The 21,157-nt window shown below is 45.2% G+C and overlaps 1 long non-coding RNA gene across 1 annotated transcript in view; it reads left to right on the plus strand.

The window, feature by feature from the left end:
* LOC141576446 (uncharacterized) overlaps window positions 1-21,157 on the plus strand; it is a 282,985-nt gene that overhangs the window by 254,146 nt on the left and 7,682 nt on the right. The gene's annotated exons all lie outside the window — the stretch shown is intronic.

Raw genomic sequence — 21,157 nt, forward strand, 5'->3', positions numbered from 1 at the left:
TTCCACCCCTCACCCACACAGGCCCTAGGAAGACTTCTGCCTCTGTCTGGGTGATGAGAGGACTGGCATCCATCCCAGTTTTGCCACTAAGTCAACTGTATGTTTTCTGTGGGTACTGTAACAAATTACCGCCAACTTAATGGCTTAAAACAACTCTCTTAGAGTTCAGTCTGTAAATTTATTCTCTTATCGTTGTGCAGAGCAGAAGCCCAAGGTCACTTCACCTGGCTAAAGTCAAGGTGTCAGCAGGGTTGGTTGCTTTTGGAAGCTCTGAGGGGAGAATCTCTTTCCTGGCCATTTCCAGCTTCTCGTGGTCACCTGCTTTCCTTGGTCTGTGACCCCTTCCTCCATCTTCAAGGTACATCACTCCAATCTCTGCTTCTGACATTGCATTGCTTCCTCTTCCTCCGTCTGTGTCAAGGCTCCCTCTGCCTCTCTCTTATAAGGACACTTGTGATTGTATTTAGGGCCCATCCAGAAAATCCAGGATAATCTCTCCTCAAGATCTTTAATTTAATCACATCTGCAAAGTCCCTTTTCACAGGTTCAGGGACTACTATGTGAATATCTTTAGGGCCAGTATTCAGCTTCCCACACCAGGTATAGGTCTCTGTGAGACAGGAGGGAAGAGGGCCAGGCACAACCTTTAAAAGAATGACACAGCAATTAGCACCAAGATGGTGGAAGATTCAACTCCCAGTAGACCTTGAGCCTCATTATACGCTCATTGTAATATATTAGCGTGGTAAATGGCACTCCCACAGGCACCATGACAGTTTTAAGGCTAACCATAAAAGGTCAAAAAGTGGGTAATGATCCAATTCTTGGGAATCCCACTCGTTAGCATATGAAGTTACTGAGTCCATAAAAACTAACAACCTGCACACCTCGTGGTCACTCTCTCTTGCCTTCTGAGATGGCCTGCGCTCTATGGAGCACGTAGCTCTCGGAATAAGTCTACCTGCACTCTACTATGGCTTGCTCTTGAATTCTCTCCTGTGTGAAGCCAAAGACCCTCACTTGGTTGGACGTGTCCCAGGGACTCAACTGGGACATGGCCATTCTCTCATGCCCCACTTTTCCTGCATCATGTGGGCAACTAAGTCACCTCACTTCTCTGAACCTTAATTTCCTTATTTGTACAAAAGAGAAGAGGCTCCTGCCCTACTCATCTCTTGGCCCTAATGGGAGATCCCAGGGAGATGGTAGATGTCATGGCCTTTTGTCAACTGTCGAGTGAAAACTGGCGTGGGTGCTTAGGCTGCTTCTCCTTGCCCTTCCTATGAAGCTGAGGTCCCCTCTATTTAGTCACCCACAGCCCAGGAGCTCTGCATCCACAGCCTTCTCTCAGAATGTCTTGATAAATGCTCTCTAAGCTGAACTTGTCCCTAAGTTGACTGGCTCCTGCCATCCTGTCCCAATGAGTGACAGTGGAGGGTGGAAGGTTCTTGGGTGGATGGCAGGTATTTTGGATTTGATCCCACACACTGGCAAGTGATCATTGCAATGGAGCAAAATTTCCCTTCCCACTCTGCTTTGTGCTGTTTCCACAGAGACCAACAGGTGTATAAATGGGATCATAAGTATAAAGCCCTCAGCACACCACTTGGCATGGAGAAAATGGCACACAGAGATTGTTCTCTGAGTAGCAGTTAAAGCAGATACAGCTTGTCAGCCCTTTGATGCCTCTGGACCCATCCTTTACTTCCTCTGCGAGAGAGCTGCGATCACGGCCGGCAGCCACAGCAGCAAGAGCGTGTGCGCCTTGGCACAGGCACCATCCTCGCCCTCTGCCAGTTGCTGGTCACAGTCACTCTGGGGGATCCGGCCCTAATGTCAACCTCAGCTGGCCAGCCTGCTTGAGGACAGGTGACAGTTTGTCCAGTAGCCCCAAGCTGAGAGACGGACAAGTGCTCCTGAGTGCACGGGCACAGCTGGCTCCCGGGCCTGGCAGAGAACATAGAGATCACCAGCAAGCTTTCAAAGGGAGACAGTTGGCTCTCTACCCTAAGCCCGGGCAAGTCACATCTGCTACCGCCTTGGGGGTGGGGTGTCAGCTAAGCTGGTGAGAAACTGAAAACACAAAGACCCTCTCTCAACATGGCCTTCCCACCCCTCATCGTGCCAGTGTGGAGACGGGATCCACCTGGAGCCGGTGGTGGGAGGGGCAGGAAAATTGATGGGGAGAACTTGGCTGTTATTCCCCAAGACTGCTAGGCTGGCAGCTTTCACTCCGGGTGCCTCCCTTCCCAATCCTGGCCGGCGGCCTCTTCCCCAGGGCTCTGACACTGTCAGGAAATTTCAAAACTCCAGGATGAAACTTTCTTCAATAAATGTTTATTGTATTTACATAAGTTGTGGGAAATTTTTTGTTTGGGTCAGAAGAGGATAGTGAATTTTGGATTGTCTTTGGCCTTTAAGGTCACAAAATATATACCACCGGTCCCCAGGGCCTTCTGCAGACATGTCCCTGCTGGGCTGCCCTAGCCCCGAAAGGATGCAGGGCAGTGACACTCTTTCCATTTCACAGATCGAGGGGAGGAGCCAGGAGGAATTAACTCACCCAAATCACACACATGTAGAAGTGGTGGCAGACTCCCCACTGCTCAAAGCCAAGTCTTTAAGGAGTGATAGTCGGGCACCCAGTGAAGCCCTCTGCTAGGTGTCTGAGCACAGGAGCCGCGCAGCAGCGATGGCTGAACCGTAGCGGCTTGTTCTGCTTGTGCATTTGAGTGCGGGTTCCCGCCATGCTCATTACCGGTCAGGAGCATCCCTGCCCGCGCCACGCGGTGTGTGAATGAGTCATGCCGGTTCTCTCACAGGAAACGGAATAGACTTCTGCATACGTGTTTGCTTGTTTCTTGTTAGTTTGGGGTTTGTGTGTGTTGTGAACTGTGTAAGGCAACTTGGCACCGGTCACTGCCCTCGAGTGAACAGGTGGACAGTCATCTCTGTCACCAGGCCCCAATGCAGGTAAGGATTCTGGAAACAATAGGACTTACTTCTCTCAAGATTTGGGAAAATGAGGATGTTGCCCCTTTCTGATAAAAGCCCGAGCATCAATGTGTAGATACCTTCTGGACAACAGGACATCTGGCCCCGGACTTGATCTGTAATGTGTGTGAGGGGGGGTGTGGTCTTCAGTAATACATAATGTGGGCACACAATCCTGGTTACTCTAGAGCACTGCTTCACACAGTGTGGTCCAGGGATCCCTGAGGGCCCCTGAGACCCTTTCTGGGGCCCAAAGATCAAAACCTTTTTAAGAGGAATCAAAACCGTATTGGAATAAGAAAATGACATCAGGTGGTGATTCGAACCCATAGCAAAAGTAAAAAGAACCAGATACAGTAAATAAGAAGGTTAATATAGCAAACTCTGTAAGCACCCATTTGTTCTCCCCCCCATAAAAAACACTAAAAAAAAAAAAAAAAAAAAGAAAAAGTAGCCTGAATCTCCTGAGTTTATAGGTTGGAGGTACAGGCCAGAAACAAACAAACAACAAAAAGATCACTTAAGATCAAAACTTTTTTCACAGTAATATCAACCATAATATCAAGATGTGTTTGCCGTCTTACTATCCTGCTCTCACAACCGCACACTGACGTTTCTAGAGACAACATGACATGGGACACCGCAACAGACTGAGCGTCAAAGTAGATAGAAGACTCCAGCTGTCTTCTAAGCCTGGCATTCAAGAGATTTGCAGAAATGTAAAACAATGTCACTCTTCTCACCGATCATTTTTGTTTTGGAAAACATACTTCTTTCTGTTCACGTGCAATGGGTTTATTCTTGTTATTGTAAAATGAGTATTTATTTATTTATTTATTTACTCATTTATATTTATTAAAATAAATGTTTTAAAGTTTTCTCAGTTTAAATTCCTGAAACTGTAAATAGCAATAGACAGAGGACACCTCTGTAACCAAGAGCTCTTTGGGGTCCTAGATAATTCATTAAGAGTGTAAAGGGACCCGGAGACTAAAAAGGCTGAAAATTGCTATCCAAGAATCAGGGGACCCTCCCAGAGGACGTTTGGGGACACTATGTGGGGCAAGAAATTGCCCAAGGTCACCCAGTGATTTACTGGCAGAAACAGGGCTTCAACCCAGGTCTTCTGAGTGCCCAAGCTTTGATTTCCAGAGTATTTTTGTAAAAAGAACCAGGATCTGGGCTTCCAAACCCCATCAGTGGTTGTACTGGGGACTCTGGCCAGGAAAAAGAACTTCCATGGGTCAACAAAAAAAGTATTAAACTGGCCAAGGCTTGTCATTAAACTCTGCAGACTCTTGAGAAGGCTGAGTGCCCTGACATCTACCCTTTCCCCCAACTCTGTCCTCATTTCTGTCCCATCCTACCTCCCTGCTCTGAAGTGCTCCTGCATCCTAGGAGTGGAAGTTTATCAAAGACCTGCACCCACATGGATTATCTCATGGTGCTGAGAGTGTCCGAAATCTGTACACACCAGGCAGTTCCCTTAAACACTTTTGTTCTTTCATCAATTTCCACACCACCACCATGTAACCTATGTGCATGGATTGTTCAGAAGTACTGTCTCTGCTCTGTGGGTCCTCCAATCAAATCTCATTTGATTTTAATAGCACTGGTGTCCTTGTGTTATTCCAGACATCAGACTGTCTGAGCTGCAGAACTGACATGCACTTTCTCTGTGAATTGTTACCAAAAGATGAGAGAGGAGGGACTGTGACTTGGATATCACTGATGGTTCATGTTAGCGATGAGACCCCAGCCACGTACTCATTAAACACCGTGGCTTTTAAACACGCTTGACATTCGAGCATTCTTGCTGGTGCTCTTCCAGCCCATTTGCAGGTTGAGAAAGGAGCTGTTGAATCTTGCTTTGCGATAGACTTCTGTGGCATCCTGGCCTGGAGTTTTCAGCTTTCCAGTCTTGGCCGTAGGTCAGGTAGAGCTCAGCATTGCCGGGAGGATTGCTTAGAAGGGAGAAGGGAGAGCACACTCTGGAGGAGTAGGGACCCAGTATCTCGACTGCCCCTGACGTGTATCATTAACTATTAATCAAGAATCATTATTTCTGTGGATTTGTCACAATTGCCTTCTCCAATTGGCTTGCTCAGTGTTGTGCTAATTATCCATATGTGCTCGGAGGCACATTTGTGAATGCCAATCATTTATTTCCAATTTACATAATCACAGAGGGCTGTTGATAACACGGAAATGCCTTAGAGTCAATGCACTAGCATTTATCTCCAGTTCTTCTTAGGCTCTGACTTGACGAGTCCATTCCTATCACAAATAAACTTGACCTTTTGCACCCCTGGGACAGGCAGGGAAACTGGCCTCCCAGGTCATTTATCTCCTGCACTCAGAGGTCTCTTTTTCTCATATTTAAAAATTGAAATAGATGCAGCTTCCAGAGCTGACAGAAGAAGAAACAGAAAACTTGAGTAGTCCAATATCCATCAAAGATATCGAATATTAGTTAAAAACCATCCCACAAAGAACCCCAAGACCCAGATTGATTCATTTGTGAATCCTTTGAAACGTTCAAGGAAGAAATAACATTGACCTTATGTAAGCTCGTGCAGAGAGCAGAAACAGTGGGAACACCTTTCTTTTTGAGGAGGCCACCATGACCTTGGTTCCAAAACCTAACAAGATTATTACAAGAAAGGAACCTTGTAAACCAATTTCTCTCATGATCATAAATTCACAAATCCTTGACAAAAATTAGCCAATCAAGTCATATATATAATGTTTTTTTATATATATATTCATATAGGCATCATATATAAATATGTAGTGATATGTCCCTGCTCAAATCCCAGTCACACATATGCCCACGCCTATATATGTGTGTGTTTGTGTATATGTGTGTGTGCGTATATGTGTGTATGTATGTGTATATGTGTATGTGTGAGTATACGTGTGTATGTGTGTGAGTATGCATGTGTATGTGTGTGCGTGCGTGTGTGTGTGCATTTAGAAAGAGAGAAAAAAGAGAGAGCACTTCACATTCATATTTCCTTTAGTGTTTTCAGGAATCAACTCCTTGTACTCCAATTCTTGACCCAGGATCTGCTTTTGGGGAAACACTATCTAATTCAACAACTAACTGAGGTTTACTCTGGGCGTGCAAGGGTGGTTTAATATTAGAAAATCAATCAATGCGATTAATCATATCAGTAGAGAAAAAGGAGAAAATTATACAATTATTTAAATAGATGCAGAACAGCATTTGACAACAGTCAACAGCCACCCATGATCAAACAAATAAACAAAAATCTCTCAGCAAACTGGGGATAGAAGGTAACTTTCCACTTCGATAAAGGAAAGCTATTAAAAAAAAACTATGACAACCATCATAATCAACAATAAAATATTAGAATCTTTCCCCAGAGATTGGAAATGAGAAAAAGTTGCCCACTATCACCACTTCTGTTCCACATTATACCAGAGGTCCAATCTAGTTCAATAGAAAATAAATAAATCCATTATTCACAAACCACATGATTGGGTACATGCTAAATCCAATAGAATCTACAAATTATTAGAATTCATAAAGTAGCAGGATACAAGAATCAGTTACATTTTTATATATCAGCAACAAATAGAAAATAAAATTGAAGAATTTATCATTTACAATATCAAGAAAAAATCAACTACCTAGAAATAAATCTTAGAAACAAATGAAAGATGTGTAAAACTTCTACACTGAAGAGAAATTAAGAAGATCTAAATAAAAGAAGGATATGCCATTGTTAATAGATTGAAAGACTAAATACCATAAATATATCAATTTTTCTTACTTTAATCCATAGATTCATTGCAATCCCAATAAAAATCCAAGCAGGCTTTAAGAAACTTTTTTTTACACTGCTGGGTATCAAAAATGCTATAATAAATAATACAATGTGATACTGGTGCACAGTATAAAAATTCCAGAAAAAAAAGCCACACATATATCATTAACTGATTTATGACAAAGATTGTCTTTTCAATAAATTACTTTAGGTCAATTGAATATCATATGGAAAAAAATACACTGTGACTACTATGTCATGTCATACACCCAAACCAATTCTTGGCAAAGTTTAAAAGATAAATAATAATAATAATAAGTATTTTAGAGGAATATAGGAGAGCATCTTCATGACTTTAGAGCAGGCAAAGATTGCTTAAATGGGACACTCAATGCACAAACCATATTAAAAGTATAATTAGACTACATTAAAACTAACAACTTTTGTTTACCAGAAAAACGGAAGTCAATAAAAAGGCCATCCTCAGAGAAGGGAGAAGATATTTGCGATACATATATACAGGTCCTTTGCCACATTTTCTATTGATGTGTCTTTCTTTTTCATAATGATTTGTAGGAATTCTTTATGTGTTATATATTCTGGATAGTTCTTTGAGATGTATGTCTAGAATATATACCCAAAGAGCTATCTAGAATATATGGAGAATTCCTACAAATCAACAAGAAAAAGACAGACATCCCAATAAAAAGTTTGGCAAAGGACCTGAAGAAACATTTCACAAAAGTGGCTATCCAAATGGCCAAAGGATGTCCAACCTCAGGAGTCATCATAAAAATGCAAATTAAAGCTACCATGCAATAGCAGCACTGTAGTAGACTGTGTCATGTGTTTCCCAGATCCCTCCTTCAGGACTGAAGCATCCATCTCCCCCACTGCTGAATGTTGACAGCTGACAGCTCTCAGCTGAGTTCCTCTTCCTGGTGATGGCCCTGAGCTCAAAAAAGCCACTTCCTCTCCCCAGGAGAAGCCTGCATTCAATAACTGATTGATCTGAGGTGCAAAACTCAGTCCCCAGCCCTAATTTGGAACAATTCTGAAGGGTCATTCCAGCTCCAGCGTTCTCCATGGGATTGACTGGGGTCTTTAGTGTGACTGCATCTCAATCCAATCTCTCCTCCTGCCTAATCCTCTTTGCTCCACTCCCTTGAAGATACTGCTCCTGAGAGCAAGCCTCAATACTTCCTGTACACTAGTGTTTATCTTAGAGTCTGCTTCCCAAGGAAACCAACCTGGGACAACTGCACACCCACCGGAATGGCTAAAATGAAAAAGACAGCAATACTGTGTGTTGATGAGAATGTGAACCAACCAGAACTCTCATATACAGAGACCGGCCAAACTGCTCATATGTAAAGGGCACCTTGGAGAATGGCGTGGCAGCACGGCAGTATCTACTCCGGCTAAAAACGCACACAACCCAGCTATTCCACTACTAAATGTTCTAACCAACAGAAACACGTGTACGTGTTCACCAGTAGACACGGACATAAATGGTCATCACAGCAGCGTTCATATTGTCCAAACTGGAAACAACCCAAATATTCATCGAGTGTAGAATGGGTAAATGAATCATGGCATATTCACATGCAAACCTTACGAACATAATGTGGAGTAAAAGAAAAAAAAAGAAACCAGACACAAAAGAACAACTTCTGTGTGATTCCATGTAAGCAAAGTATATAAGTAAGCAAACAACCGGGAGAACTCAGGATAGCGGTTACCGCCAGCCAGGGGATGAGCGAGCATCGGAGGCCGGAGGCTGGTCTGGGGGGAGCCCTAATGTTCTGTTTCTTGACCTGGGTTCTGGTTACACGAGTGCGTTCACATTGTGAAGTGTATCTCGTTGTACACATGATCTGGGCACTTTTCTGGATGTGGTACTCAATAAAACAATGTTCAAAAACATAAAGGACACATGTACACACACACACTACATCCACAAAGTAGCAGCGGCTAACGTCCAATGTGGGGCTCCTCTCCTGCCTTCCCCTCTCCGGTCCTCACTCATTCATGCAGCCCCATGAGCCAGGACCAGACCCACGTTTGAAGCAGACCATGGTTCAAGGCAGGCCAGCCCAACACATACAAATCCTCAGGCTCCCTGCTCCGTGTGCCCTGACTGCTGAGGCCTGGGCTGGGCTCTGGCAGCAGGGCCCCCGGCTGGCTGGGGGTTGGGAGGGACACTGGAACCAAATCAGAGGATTCATACTCACCTGCGTTGGCCTGCTGATGGGCAATGCGGGGGTGGGCGTGGTTTTGTCATTATAGTGTGGGTGGCCAGCTTGGGAGGAGTGACAGTTCTCCCTGATGAGTCAAACGAGATACAAGCAGGGCACTTGGTGTTGATGAAAATAAAAAGCCCTCTTCCCTGCCCATTGGAAAGGTTCAGCAGGTACGCTCTTTGATAAATGGTCACAGTAATGAAATTCACACTCTTTAATCACCAGGGCTATAACTTAATTAAAATCACATCGAGGATTGATTTGGGTTGGAGAGCTCTCCCAGTTCCTGGGCTTTATTAAATTTTGTGTTGCTTTCCTCAGCCTCATCCAACATGCTGAAGTGTAGAAGTCGGTGGCTGAGGACCTGTCACCGTCCTGATGGGATGAAGCCAGTTTAGGGGTGCTGGGCAGACAGGCTGAAAGGATATGGGGCCAGGGTACCCAGAAAAGGGGGCCGAGGACTGCGGCCTCTCACTGCCTTTGCCTGCAGCATTTTCCAGGCAGCCTATAAGAAGTCAGAGTCCTCACGATTCTGAGTTGGAGGCAGGACTCTGTTTGAGCCCACTGCCTTGGGTCCCTCAGGAGAGATCTGATGTTCGGGAAGACGATTTAACGCTCAAAGCCAACTCGCGAGATGGAAACTGCTGCTGTTCCCATTTTATACATGTGGAAACTTCAGAAAAAGAGAGGGGGATAATGACTGGCCCAGAGGGCTGTGGGATGCAAACACACCTCCTACACACACACACACACACGCATCCCTGTGCAAATACACTCAGATACAGACACACATCTACACACTCAACTATACTCCCAACACACATGTGTGCACACACATATATTGATACATACACACTCACACAAACATACATGTGCAGATACAGCTGGATTTGGAGACATCTATACATTTAACTACACTCTCAACACATATGCACACATACATGAACACAAACACATCCACCTAGTCAAAGATACACACAGATACCTGTACATATAGACCCGGATACCAGCACACACTCACACACCCCTATCTATTCACACTCTCCCACACACCCCCACGTCCTCCCCAAATCCACACTTGGGCGGATACACCAAGTCACAGACATACCCGTACACAGCCACCCCCAGTCACAACCCCCACACATATAAGTACACAAACATCAAGTCCTGTGCAGATACGTAGATATGTACATATCTGCATCCGACGCACACAAGATGAGCACCCCACCCCCACCTCCATGAAGACACACCTGGTATTGATGCACATTTATATGCCTGTATACATCCACGTCACACACCCACACCCAGACACAGGGACACATCTACTCCACACATCCACACCTGCAGATACACCCAGAGAGGGGTCCACACATCTGCACAGACACGCACATCCACCCTCAACTCTTATATACAGACACACACACACACACACTCACTCACGTCTGCACAGATATACCCAGATACGGACACATCCCTATTCGACCATATCCATCTGCACCCCCAAACACACACCTAAACACAGACACACATACACACACCTGTACAGATAAACTCAGTCACAGACACACACCCATAGACAGCCACAATATACACACCAGCCCACACGCATCCATAGACATACAGATGCACACACCTGTACACACATGAATGTGCACACACACATATACACACACGCACCCATGGATATACACCATATATACACATACATCTGTGCCCAGACGTGACAACACACACATACATAAACAAAGACACATATACATGCACATACAGTGTGTACACACATACGTGTCAATGCCCTCAAAGATAAACATATACACATACACATACACTGTACACCTACATATATACACATACATGAACATGCAACAAACATACATACATGGATGTACATATCCAAACATTATGCACCTGTAGTCACACTCACCCAGCTGGACACACGTGGATAATGAACACTACATACTCATGAGTATATACACACTCGGACCCATTCACTCCCACAGGCTGTCTGTAAGGGGAGGGTACAGCTCAGTTGGTAGAGTGCTTGCTTAGCATGCATGAGGTCCTGGGTTCGATCCCCAGTGCCTCCATTAAAAAATGAATTAAAAACCTAATCACTTCCCCTGCAAAAACAAAACAAACAAACAAAAAATAAGATCCACAGGCTGTCTATTAATGCCCAGCACAGGGAGTACTTTCTAGAATCCATGGCTGAAGGGCAGTCCTGAGACACCAGGTGTAACTAGCATACGCCCTGCCCACCTCAGTCCTAGATACCTTGGTCATGGCCTGGCCGGGCCAGCGAGCTGGCTAGGGCCCTCCCAGTCCTCTCCTGAGAAAGCAGTGTGATGATTGGCTCCTTGGCTCCCCAGCCCGCCTGCCACCCCAGCACACCTGCGGCTCTCTTGGAAGAACCCGCACAGCCATTGCAGGGGCCCGGGGAGCTCGCCTAGGTCAATGGCAGCGCATGGCAGGAGATCAGAAAACCATGCCGGGGAGGAGGACAGAGCCGCAGTCAGATCACACTCTGCGGCCTCCCCAGGGCACGGGCCTTGGCACTCGGTGCCTCCCATGTGTTCACAGCAGGTGAGGAACGTGGTGGGATTTGTTTGTGGAGAATCCCTCTGGTGCCCCATAGAGAAGGGTCAGAGGCAGGCAGCTTGGCCGTGGGGAGGCTGCGTGGAAGCTGGCACAGCCCTCCAGGCAGAGATGGAGGGAGCTTAGGCCAGAGTCAGGGTGGTAGGGAATGTGTGAGCGGCCTGAGAGTCTGGCCAGACTTGGTCATGGGTTGGATAGGGGCTTGAGGGAGAGGGAGGGAGGACTGAGGGATTCCTGGGGCAGGTGTGATGGCTGTAGAGGTGGGCAGGGCCCCAGCAGGGCAGGCCTCACTAGCCATGGGAAGGGGCTGGGGCTTTATCTGGGGGCTTTCAGACTCAGACTGGATCTACACCTGGGTCTCCACTTTGCCAACGCTCCCTGCGGATCTTGGCACTTGTTAGCCTCCATAACTGTATGACCACATGAGCCAATTCCTTACAGTACAGATACCCTACTGGTTCTGTTTCTCTGGTGAACCCTAATATACCACTATATGTCAACTCTAATAACACCTGTTTTATGCCTAATTTGTCCCTCCTCCCTTCCCTCTCCCTTTTGATAACCACAAGTTTGTTTTCTATGTCTGTGAATCTGTTTCTATTTGCATATACATTCATGTGTATGATTTTTTAGATTCATATAAATGGTATCATATGGTATTTGTCTTTCTCTGTCTGACTTATTTCACTAAGCATATTATTCTCTAGGTCCATCCATGTTGCTGCAAATGACAATATTTCATTCTTTTTGTGGTTGAATAATATTCCATCTTCTTGATCCAATCATCTGTTGATGGGAACTTGAGTTGCTTCTGAGTTTTGGCTGTTGTATGAGCAACAGACACATGAAAAGCTGTTCAACGTCACTAATTATTATAGAAATGCTAATCAAAACCACAGTGAGATATCACCTCACACCTGTCAGAATGGCTATCACCAAAAAGTCTACAAATAACAAATGCTGGAGAGGGTGTGGAGGAAAGGAAACCCTCCTACACTGCTGGTGGGAATGTAAATTGGTGCAGCCACTATGGAGAACAGTATGGAGGTTCCTTAAAAAACTAAAAATAGAGTTGCTATATGATCCAGCAGTCCCACTCCCGGGCATATATCTGAAAAAAATGAAAACACTGATTCAAAAAGACACACACCCCAGTGTTCATAGCAGTACTTGGCAATAACCAAGATATGGAAGCAACCTAAGCGAAGTGGTTTTAATTCACTTGTTTATGACAAAAACCAAAAAACAGAAGTTGTTTTTAGAAGTAAAGTTGTTTTGATATCAGAATGAAGCAAGTAGTGTCAGGATGTCATCACGTCGTCTGTTGCTGTTGATAAGCACTCAGGAGCCCAGCTGCCGAGGGGCCCCGCTGGGGGCTTAGCAGTAAGAACAGATGAAGAGGCAGCTAGGCAAGGGGACATTTAGACTATAAATACGGAGAGTTTGTGGGGACAAGCCAGAGCTTCGGTACGGGCAAAGCTACCCGTTGCTAATCTAGCTTTCCAAAGACCTTGAAGCATTAGCTCCTGCCCTGGTAAAGGCGGCTCCTTCACCCTCAATGATTACAAACCAAGCAGCGCCCCTGAAAAGAGATCAGCCCACTGGTCAACAGCGCACTCTTGTTCCCTAGCAACGTGCTCTAGCAAAGAGGGACTTTTATTTTTGCTCTGGCAGCTGGATATCAGCTCTCTGCTGGCAAAGTCATCTCTCCCAGGAAACCAAAACTCCTCTCAACCAAATTTTGACTTTATTCCTTTCACCTCCCCTTGCCTGGAACAACGGTGTAATTGATCTATTATTGGATCAGAGCATGTTATTATTATTTTTTGCTTATTAAGAGACATTATCCTGTATGCTGTCGGCTTATGAAATTACAATTCCCACAGTGAATCTGAGCGTAACTTGCCATCCCCAAAATGAAATAAATGGCTTGATAGTAGAAAGCTGGACTCTCATATCTGCTTCCGCATTCAGTCTGTTGTGATATCATACATCACGCAGCCTACATGTGAGGGAGGACTGTGGAAAAGGCAACTAACATCTTAGTATCATTATGAAAATAGTTTTAATCTTTCAGACCCACTGAAAGATTCTTGCAGACTCCAGGGGTCCCCAGACTACATTAAAAAATATTTTATTGAAGTATAGTTGGTTTACAATGTTGTGTTACTTTCTGATGTACAGCACAGTGATTCAGTTATACATACATATATATGTATATATATTCTTTTTCATTATAGGTTATTACAAGATATTGAATATAGTTCCCTATGCTATACAGTAGGACCTTGTTTATCTATTTTGTATATAGTAATTTGGACCTAGATATTATTCTACTAAGTGAAGTAACTCTGACAGAGAAAGACAAATATCACACGATATCACTTATATGTGGAATCTAAAAAAAGAGACAAATGAATTTATTTACAAAACAGACTACATTATGAGAACCATTGCCCTAGAGATTGTGACACTCATCCTTGACTTATCAAAGTCTAATGTGAATTTGTACCTTTCCTCTCAAGACAATGCAAGGATCTTAAAATACTTTAATTCTATTTCTCCTCTTCCAATTCATATGCTATTGTACTAGTGTATTTTAATTCTGTGTATCCTCTAAAGCCCCCATAAAATATCATTCTTATTGTTCTATACAGCCTCTGTTCATTTGGATTTGCCCATAAATTTACCCTTTTATCCAACTTTTCTAGATGTTTTCATTGAGAAGAAAGATCCAAATTACCTAGTCCACCATTATTAGAAATAGAAACCAACAAAGTTTTGATATGCTGCTCCTTTGACCTGGAATGATGCTTCCTCCATTTACTACTTATCAAAGTCATAAGCCTGAAAATCCTTTTATTCATCCTGTTATTGAACTCAGGTTTGACTGCTTGCTATTCAAAAGCCAATAACCAAGAAGCAAGTGTCAATAGAAAGGAAAGTTCTTTCATCAGAAAAGGAGGCAATCTGGGAAGAAGGTAGACTCATGTCCAGAGATCAACTCCAAAGATTCTGCTCAGCCGTGACAGTTTTTAAAGGGAAAAATTGGGGATGAATCTCAGTGAATCATCAGGCAGCGAGTTAGATTCTGCATCATTCTCCATTGCCTGCAGAATGGCTGACTCTCTCTTCAGATGTCTTGTCAGCATGATCTGCCTGCAGGATTGCCAAGAAGACTGTTGGAGTTAGAGAGCTAATCATTCTCTAACTGCCTGATTTTTCCTGCCTACTACTTTTTATCTAGGAAAAGAATCAACAGGTTAGACAAGGCATAGTATGCATTCAGGGGAGCATAAGTCAGGAGTTAGTTTCAATTGCTTAGTGATCTCACTCCTATAATTAGGTTCTTTTAAGGCTGGGGGTTACAGGAATAGGCAAACAGGAAAGGGGCAAAAGAAGTGCTTTCAATTCCACATGCAGAAGAGACCCACTGAGGGCCTGTGATGCACCAGGCATTGTTCTAGAGCTGTGCTAGCCAGTAGAACCTTCTGCTATTACGGAGATGTCCTATATCTCCACTGTCCAGGGCAGTAGCTACCATGTGGCTCTTCAATATTAGAAATGGGCTGGCACAACTGAGGGACTAAATTCTTAATTTTGTTTAATTTCAATGAATTTAGATCCTAACAGCTATGTGACTAGGAGCGACTGGATCGGGCAGCACAAGTTTAGATGCTAGAGAGTAAAAAATGAACAAAACAGGCAAAGATCCCTGCTGCCGTGGGCTTATACTCTGGTGGAGGAAGATCACAATGAGCAAACCCTCGTCTAATGTTGCGCCCCTGGACTCCTGCTGTACGGTGCAGCGGCTCAGGAAATGAAGCTTGAATTAAATGTGTTAAGCGGGTGCAGTTCCCTAGAGGAAGTTTGGTGGGGAGGATCTGAATTATCCACCCAGGGGGACTGGGCAGAGCAATGGGAAGATTATGAGCCTTTGAAGTTAGATGGTCTCCATTAGAATCCAGCCAATGGCCACTTACCAGCGCTGTGACTATGGGCAAGTTGCTGAACTTCATGAGTTTCAGATATCCCATTTGGGAAGAGGGGTTAATAATAACCCCCTCTCAGAGAGGATGTGAGAACTGACTGGAGGGTTGGACTCTCCAAAGTGGTTCAAATATCCATTGGCCTTCTCCTCCCCCAAGCCCATTCTGTTACTTGTGGTCCCTGTTCTGCCCTCATGGATCCTAAACCTGCAGGCCGTTAACACCCCCAGGGAAACCCACATTAGCTGCTTCAAAGATGCAGGGTTAAGTCAAAGAGGAGTTGGGGCCACACTGGGACACAGAGTGCAAATGGCAGTGAGAAGAATGTGGCTTTTTGCTGGCCTGAACTCTTGCCCTAGTGTGCGAAGGCGCCGGGCACCTGCCCCTTGACCTGATCTCTTCATGCCGCGTGGAGAGCACAGAGTGAGCCAGGAGCCCAGCTCCTCTCGGCATCATCCGTGTGGAAGGGGCACCGGCAGGACTGACCTGGACGTGGGCACTCCCCTCCTTCTGTCTGAGTGGCGGGATTTCTAGGGAAAGAAAAGATTCGACTTTTCTCGTGGGTGCAGGTTTTGGCCCAGGAACTGGCCTGTGTTCTGAGGGTGCAGCTCCAGGTTTGTCCCCCAGGCTGTGTGGGCTGCCCCTGCTCTTCCCCCTGAGGCCTTCCTCTGACTGGGGGCTTGACGGGCCAGGCCCAGGGGAAGGCAGTGAGCTAGGCATTCCCAAGCTGCTGGGGGTGGGGGGGCTGCACAGCATGCTGGGAGGGGGGGGAATTCAGACTGTGGCAGAAACAAATAGGAAAGCTGGCTTCATCATCCATGAGTCTGAAGGACAAGAAGAGGAGCTTGAGTTTTGTGAGTGTGTATGGCAGTGACCTCCTGCCTCCGTGTCCCCCTCCTCCCTGTGAAACACCTGAGTCCCCGCCCACCCCAGCCCCCAGGGTCTCCCTCCGCCTCCCTCCCCCCAGTGCTTTGCTGCCGCGGGCCCTCTGTTGTGCCTCTACTTCTGTCTGCCCCCGCCTGCCCTGCTAGCTTGCCCCAGGTGTGGACGAGGCACGCGCGCTGGCTGGGCTTTCCATCTCTGGAAAACACCTGGAGCCCGCATCTGGAGGCCAGCCCCGACACTGCGTTCAGTGGCTGCCTGCAGGGGAATCTGGTATGTTTACCTCTCTACATGGAAGTAGGTGCCACTTCCTTTCAATTCCCCGGGGCAGCCAGAGCCCTAGAAGGACCCAGCAAGTGCCAGACAAATAGGCAACGTGCTTGGCAATGCCTAGGGAGGCGGGCGCGGTGAGATGGGTGGAAACTTCTGAGGGAATCTAGCCCCCACTCCTTCCTAGGGCTCATCAGAATTAGCTCTCTAGTTGCTTCCTCACTTCTTCTGGGGAATAATGATGTTATGTGACCTCCTGGACTGCATTTTATTCGTGGAACTCCAGAGCTAGGTCCAGTTTGGAGCCCAGCATCACTGGGCCACATACTGGGCAGAGGAGGAAAGACTATATTCTTGAGAGACAGAAAGCTGGGGTGTGAGTCTGGCTCCTCCTTCTCCTAGTGCTGTGACCTTAAGCAAGATGCTCTGAACTTCAGGTATTCCTAGTCCTAGCTTTGTCCATGACCCTGCTCCTTTGGGAATGATGAATTCGTTTTGGATGAGTTCTTGAGTTCTTTAAGAATAGAGGCTAGATCCTGCTTCAGACTCTGCCGCGCAGAGGGCGAAGTAATTCTGGGTGCCCTCCGCCGGCCAGCACACCCTACACAGAGACAAGCGCGCCTACTCACCACTCCCGAACCCACTGTCACCCACCAGATACGTGGTGGAGGCCAGTCTGGTTTCGGGTGTTTGAGGTACGATCCCCTGGCAGGGGCATGTCCAGCAGCAGTGCCCCAGTGACCGCCGTGCCGAGACAGGGGTGCTCCAGGACGGCAGCACTTCCTGCAGGAGGCGCCTTTCCCCCTCCCCAGGGATGCCCAGCCCCTATAGCCTAGGGGTGCACAGCGCATTCACTGAGCAGCAGAATTTGCCAGCCCAGAATATGCCTTTGGCATAAGGATTATCATCTTAAACAGACCTAGGAGAAACTGAAAATAAAAGGGAGGTTATCCTTTTGTAAGAGACATTTACATTTATAAGAGAAATCTCCATTTGTAAGGGTGTGTCCTCCAACTTGCAGGGAAGGGGAGGAAGACCAAATCTTTAAAAACTCTTAGCAATGGATTTAATCCAAGACCGAAATCTGCATAACAACCATACCCTTGGTTACTGAGCTTTTCCTGATAACCTCCCTAAACTGGCTCCCTCCCCTTCCCCCCCCCCCACCTTTTCTTTTGTCTTTAGCTGGAGAGATTATTTAAAGTGGCCACTGGGCCACTTGGGGAGTTACTCAGTTCTCCTGGGTCCCTCCCGTGTATATGGGAAATGTACATGTTGTTAAACTTCTGTTACAGGTGACCTCAGCCAACGAATGAGAAGGGTAGAGGGAAAATTAGGAGCACCGAGAGCTTCGATGTGAGAGCCCAGGCCATCCACGGACCCGTCTCCTCTTTCTCATCCCCCGCTTCCTTGGCTCTTCCTCTGTGCTCGGTGCAAAACCTTGACCAAAATGAAGTTCTCATCTCCTGTCAGGTGTTAGGGCAGTCTGGCTTTCCAGCCACTCATTTTATTTGTATTGCAAATATTTCTTTCTTTTTCAATTTAATTTTATTTTTGTATTGAAATATAGTCAGTTTACAACATTGTATCAATTTTTAGTTTACAACATAATGTTTCAGTCATACATACATACATATGTTCATATATAGTCAGTATACATACATATATTCCTTTTCATACTCGTTTTTCTTTTTTTCATATTCTTTTTCATTATCAGTTACAAGATAATTGAATATAGTTTCCTGTGCTATTCAGTAGAAACTTGTTGTTCATCTATTTTATATATATAGTAGTTAGTATCTGCAAATCTCAAACTTCCAATTTATCCCTTCCCGCCCTCTTTCCCCCGGTTACCAAAAGTTTGTTTTCTATGTCTAAGTCTGTTTCTGTTTTGTAAATAAATTCACTTGTGTGTTTTTTTTAGATTCCACAAGTAAGTGATATCATATGATATTTTTCTTTCTCTTTCTGGCTTACTTCACTTAGAATGATGATCTCCAGGTCCATCCATGTTGCTGCAAATGGCATTACTTCATTCTTTTTTATGAATGAGTAGTATTCTACTGTGTGTGTTTGTGTATACCATATCTTCTTTATCCAGTCCTCTGTCGATGGACATTTAGATTATTTCCATGTCTTGGCTATTGTAAATTGTGCTGCTATGAACATTGGAGTGGATGTATCTTTTCGAATTAGAGTTCCCTCTGGATATTTGCCCAGGAGTGAGATTGCTGGATCATAAGTTTTCTGAGGAATCTCCATACTGTTTTCCATAATGGCTGCACCAAACTATATCCCTCCAAACAGTGTAGGAGGGTTCCCTTTTCTTCCACAGCCTCTCCAGCATTTATCATTTATGGACTTTTGAATGATGGCCATTGTGACCTGTGTGAGGTGATACCTCATTGTAGTTTTGATTTGTATTTCTCTGGTAATTAGTGATATTGAGCGTCTTTTCATGTGCTTGTTGGCCATTTGTATTTCTTTTTTTTTTTTGGAGAAATGTCTATTTCTGTCTTCTGCCCGTTTTTGATTGGGTTGTTTGTTTTTTGTTATTGAGTTGTATGAGATGTTTGTATATTCTGGAAATTAAATCCTTGTCGGTCTCATCATTTGCAAATATTTTCTCCCATTCTGTAGGTTGTCTTTTCATTTTGTTTATGGTTTCCCTTGCTGTGCATAAGCTTACAAGTTTGATTATGTCCCGTGTGTTTATTTTTGCTCTTATTTCTATTGCCTGGGTAGGTTGCCCTAGGAGAACATTGCTATGATTTATGTCAGAGAATGTTTTGCCTATGTTTTCTTCTAGGAGATTTATGATATCTTGTCTTATGTTTAAGTCTTTAGGCCATTTTGAGTTGATTTTTGTGTATGGTGTGAGGGAGTATTTCAACTTCAGTGATTTATATGCTGCTGTCCAGTTTTCTCAACAGCACTTGCTGAAGAGACTGTCTTTTCTCCATTCTATATTCTTGCCTCCTTTGTTGAAGATGAGTTGACCATCGGTGTGTGGGCTTGTTTCTGGGCTCTCTGTTCTGTCCCGCTGCCCCGCAGAGCCAGCTCTGTGCCAGCGCTATGCTGTTTTAATGACTGTAGCTCTGCAGTGCTGTCTAACATCTGGGAGGCAAGCTGATTGCTCCAGCTTTGTTCTTTTCCCTCGGTATTGCTTTGGCATTTCTGGGTCTTTTGTGCCGCCCTTGACTTTAATTAACAGAGGAGAAACTATTGTAAAGTGGTGAAGGTTAATTTATGGATGTGTATTGATTCTGTGATTGGAATCTCCTGCTTCCTTATTTCTGGGTTGCTGCAAATAAGGGGTTAATTCTAGAGGCCAGCTGGGTTGGTCTGCAGTTCAGGGGTGCCTGGTGATAATTCCATGTACTTCAGCCACCTCTGATTCACACACATCCCCTTTGATGTCTCCACAGTGGACACGGAGCTGACCAGGCCAGAAGCCGGGAAGCTGAAGGCCTGAGCCTCATGAACTGGTGCAATGCCAAATACCTTTCACTTTCTGAAGGTCAGCGAAGTCACTTATACAAAACCCAGTTGTTGCCCCTTTTGCTTGTCCTCAAGTTGCCTCATGTAGCAAATTAATGATCATTATTTCCCTGGGATAAATGGTGACGGCAGGTGCCTTGGGCATCCACCTCATTGCGGGCGAGGTGGGGAGATGAAGTAGGGTGGTGGCTCATGGACCTTCCTGATTTTTAACCTCAAATTGGACTTCAACAAAGCTTTCCCTCGGGGTGTCCGTGAGTGTCCAGGCAAGGTAGGAAGACTTAGGGGTGCTCTTTGCTGTGGGATTCCCAGAAAGGTGGAGGCAGAGACATCAGGGCCAACACAAATTGGAGCTGGCATCAGACTGCCAGAGCCCACTACACATGCCCAGATGCCAGAGCCAACCAGGAGGACCAAAGATGGGCCTTCAACACAACAGAGAAAGCCAAGAGGAGCAGCCCACCATCCTTAGGTACCAGGGGCATTGGGAGCATTGGAAGAAGGAGAGAAATGGCTGCTGCAGAAGGAGTCTAAGGTGAAGAAGTAGAGTGGCCCAGCTGATTATTCTTCCATGTGGCAAAGGAGACATGGACTCTGGGATTTCCTTTTGGTTTTTCCTTCTATCTTACAATGCCAAAAGGATTATAAAACATGTGAGAAACTAGCAAGTGTAATCAAGAAGTAGAGTGCTTTATTCTGTCTGAAGAATCCATGCTTTCCTTTGAATGCTTGTCCCCAAGGCCCCCGAAGATTTCTCACGTTACGTTGGTGGAAGTCGTGGAGCTGATTTGCATGGGAAACTCGTGGCTGGGAACCAGAGTGACGTCCCCTCTGGAACCACTCATATATCTTGGCATCCAAATGGTGCATTCTGTTGAGGAGACAGGTT

This window comes from Camelus bactrianus, chromosome X (assembly GCF_048773025.1).
Source record: "Camelus bactrianus isolate YW-2024 breed Bactrian camel chromosome X, ASM4877302v1, whole genome shotgun sequence".
Classification (NCBI taxonomy): domain Eukaryota; kingdom Metazoa; phylum Chordata; class Mammalia; order Artiodactyla; family Camelidae; genus Camelus; species Camelus bactrianus.